Source organism: Bison bison, unplaced genomic scaffold (assembly GCF_000754665.1).
Source record: "Bison bison bison isolate TAMUID 2011002044 unplaced genomic scaffold, Bison_UMD1.0 scf7180017864101, whole genome shotgun sequence".
Taxonomy (NCBI): Eukaryota; Metazoa; Chordata; class Mammalia; order Artiodactyla; family Bovidae; genus Bison; species Bison bison.
This window is the reverse complement of record NW_011494673.1, coordinates 3,018,922-3,022,857: the sequence shown is the minus strand read 5'-3', so window position 1 is coordinate 3,022,857 and position 3,936 is coordinate 3,018,922. Positions and strand designations below refer to the sequence as shown.

The following is a 3,936-nucleotide window of genomic DNA, read 5'->3' as shown; positions in this document are numbered from 1 at the left end:
GCTTTTGTCAAAGTGGCATAATAAAGCCCCCAAGTGTCTGCTCTCTGCAAACTGGGATGGCAGATCAATTGTGGCATAAACAAAACAGCAGGCTTGGTGCGAACCCGGGGACAGATTCCGCCTCTGCAGAGTGTGAGTGGGGGAAGGGGGAATTCTCTGGGTGGTTGGCTTTGCCTTTTCTCTGGCTGAAGCTTCAAGGTCCTTCTCCAGAGCCAGCCTGGCTCCCCACAGATTGCCAAGAGTTTGGGGGGACTGTTCTTCCATCGTGGGAACATCTGGCTAGGCAGCAGCACCAGGCATGACCCTACTGCCCTCAGCACCCCCAGAGCTCTGAGCCTCTAGGTGCTGATGGGGAAGGAGGGTGGACCGTGCCCCCTCCACCCTGCCTCTGGAGCTGAGCTGACGGTGGGTCTGCAGGAAAGCAAAGGGAGGTGAAGTGGGCATGGGGGCCAGACCTCAGGAAAAGGCCAGTGAGAGGGACCCTGGCGTTGGGTGTCCTCTGTGATGTCAGGGAACCTCCTACCTGCCTGTCCTCTTCATTTTCGGCAGAAAGTGCCATAGCCAGCCATGCATTTGGCGTCATTTGGGGCCTGGAGTCATAGCCACGAGGAGACCTCAGGCCCAGGTCTGGCCCAGCCCCTGAGTGGAGACAGCAGGGAAAAGCTCTGCCCCTGTCCAGGGGTGAGCCGCTGACAGCAGAGGGTCAAGTGGGGAGCTGTGTAAAACCTCTTAGAAGGCAGCCTAGGTCATCTGTGAGGATGTCTGTCTGGTTTTCCACCAAAGCCCTGAGCCTAGCACAAGGCCTGCCAATCAGGTCCTCAGTGTTTGCTGGAAAAGGAATGAGCCGGTAGGGGTTGGCCCTATGGCTGCACCACAACACCCACTGTTAGGACAGGCATACCTTTTCATGGAGCCCATATGGGTCTTTGGTGATCCCCCCAAACACAGGCACCACCACCCTGTGCCTTTCCTTGAGTGGGTGGTGCTTCCTATGACTACACTGCATGCTCACCTGTCCTCTGCCCCTCAGGCCCCCATGATCCATCAGGCAGCCCTCCTGGGCAGTCTCTTCAGATTTGGCTGCAGAGTTCACTTGACCCCTGTCACTCTCCCCCGTCCCTGGCACAGGGTGCCCTAGGAGACTGCCAGGGCAACAGACTGCTCCCACTAGTGCCCCCTTCCTGCCCCTGCCTGTGTGAGCTACACCAGTCAACCTTCGGCCCAGGGAACTGTCCGGCACAGGGTTAGATTCCAGGAGACACCTCTGACTCTCCCAGAACCCTCACCATGCTCTGCTCCAGTGCTCCAGGGTGAGTGGACAAGTGTCTGCAGTTCAGCCAGCATCCACCAGGAAACAAGCTGCCAGGCTGCCCCTGCTGTAGACTGATATTCTCCTGACCAATCCTCCCCCCACCATCTCTTGACTTGGGGATGCCACAGCACCCTGCTATTTCAAGGCCATCTCCCATTATCCCTGGGTACTTTCTAGTCTTTCTGTATAGCCTGGAAGTGGGTGGTGAGGGTTACTGGTCACCCTATTTTGCTGACTTAATAGATAAAAGGTAGACGTATTTAAAACTTCTCTTTATGGGTTTCCCTGGTGGTTCAGTGGCTAAGACTCCAAGCTCCTGATGCAGGGGGCCTGGGTTTGATCCCTGATCTGGGAACTAGATCCTGCATGTCACAACTTGGACTCAGCACAGCCAAATAAATAAATATTTAAAACTTCTCTTTAGAATGAGGGCTAATGTATTACATGCCACGCTAAACTTTTAGTTGAAAATTCTAAACAACAGGAAAATCCCATTCAATATTCTCTTAGGCATAGTATTAATATTCCAGGCTCAGCATTTTTCATTTCTTTAGGAATTTAGCCAAGTGATTCCCCCAACCAGAGGGGCTGTTTTCCCTTCCTGAGTAGCAGCAGTGTTGTGTATGATGGTCTCAGCACCAAGCGAGAAGCCAGGACACAAGTATGGCATCTGTCCCCCATGAGCTGTAGGTCATGTTCCCTCAACCCCTGCTCCCTCATCTATACAGTGACAGGTAGAGCAGAATTAAGGTCCCTCATAGTTCCTAATTGTCTAGGCATTTTGAGGTTTTTCTTATCGTGAGAGTAAAAAAGCTCCAAAAACACATAGTTTGAAAAGTTATTATACAATGAACACTCATGCAACCACCACTCAGATCGACAGATCATTTCCAGCACTCCAGAGTCTCCCTGGGTCCCCTTCCATTCACCCTGCCCTGCCACCCCCAGAGCAAACTCCAGTTCTGACTTTTATCTCAATTTCCCTTGTAATTTTACCAATCAAATATGCATCCCTAAAAAGGTACTGTAGTTTGGTTTTGCCTGGCTTTGAATTTTATGCCAGTGGAATACTTTTTTTGTGTCCAGTTTCTTTTAACATTCTTTTTGTGAGGTTCATTCATGTTGCAGGTAGCAGTGGTCTTTGCTTTTTCTTTGCTGTATAGTATTTTCTTGTATGAATTGACCATGAATTAGTTAGGCTGGTGGACACCTGGGTTATCAATCTATTAATAGGATTTTTTAATAAATTCACACAGAGACAAATACAAACACTCCCACTCCACATATAGTCATACTGATTCAGAGTTGAGTTCTTTATGAATTCAGAAACTTGAGTTTGACTTTAAAGTGTAGTAAAATCCCTCATTTTGAACTCCTGGTTACACTGCTAGTTTGGTTTTTTTCACACTCTTATAGCCAAATTCTGAACCTAGGGACATAATCCATCTTCCTCAACAAAGGTATCACTAGAAGATTTTCTCCTAAGTTGAGTCATTAAGCATAAGATGAAGACAATGTCAGGCAATGGGGCATTTCCTCCAAGGATTCTAGAAAATGATTAGCATACACATTTAAGGGATCATTCTAAAAAAAAGAAAAAAGAAAAAACTAACTTCAAGGTTTTTCAGGGAAATAGTTAAGCCACCCCTTTCCCAGAGCTGGCCTTACCCCACTAACAAGGCATAAGTAGATCTTTTGACCTTGGGCATGCATTAAACAGGGATGCCCCTGAACTTCAGCTGCAGAGGTCTTGATAGGTGCTACCGTGCTGCTCTGATGATGTGTTTTCAGCTCAGACTCCAAGCAGCAGTGGATCTTCATGCTAAGGGATAACATCCCCTCCCATAACCAGAGTCAGGTAGCCATGGGTCCCACAAAGACATCACAGCTGGCAGCTGGCTGAGAGCTCATGGTGGAGGAGCAGAGCTGCCGCTCTGCAGGACCCTGGTCAGCATGGGCCAAGCACCCTGGCGGGAAGCCAAGCCTTCTGCAGCAATCAGTCGATAAAGAAACTCCCTTCAAGACTGTGCTTTGAACAAGCGGGTAAATCAAGACTTAATTATAAGAGTTCAAAGCACTAAGCTGCTGCCCAGGCGTAGAGCAGACCTCTCAGAATAAAAGCCACTCCAGACACACAGCAGCACAGGACCCAGCTGGGCAGAAACCTTTCCCTTAGCTACCATCAAATATAGCTAGCTGGACTAAATACAATATACCTGGTCCCCAGCAATTCTATCAAATGAAGCCTTTACGGAATTCTGTCCTAGCAAGGCCCAAGTGTGCCACTGGTACATTAAAAAAACGATTTGAGTGGCGAGACAACAGGTGACACTCGTGTGAGTTGTGGGTATCTCAGTATCTTCCCCTGTGCAGCTCTTCTGTGTGTTGTGATGGGCCTTTCCTAGTGACTCTCTCACCACTGGCATGATTTATAGATCCCCCAGAAGAGGAGCCATGTATCCTCCATCAGTTTAGGGGTTGTCCAGACTTACTTAGGAACCATATCTGGTGCCACCAAGGGAGAGAAACATCTTGGCACTGTTTCTCCTCCAGTTGAGTGATGCCACTCAGGTAAGAGCCATGTCAACACCTAGATACAACTGCGCTGCGCTGGGTGGGGACCA

At 49.1% G+C, this 3,936-nt stretch overlaps 1 protein-coding gene across 1 annotated transcript in view; it reads left to right on the top strand.

Annotated features, from left to right (window-relative positions):
* KCNK12 (potassium channel, subfamily K, member 12) overlaps window positions 1-3,936 on the top strand; it is a gene marked incomplete at its 3' end in the record, with an annotated part of 51,595 nt that overhangs the window by 47,060 nt on the left and 599 nt on the right. The gene's annotated exons all lie outside the window — the stretch shown is intronic.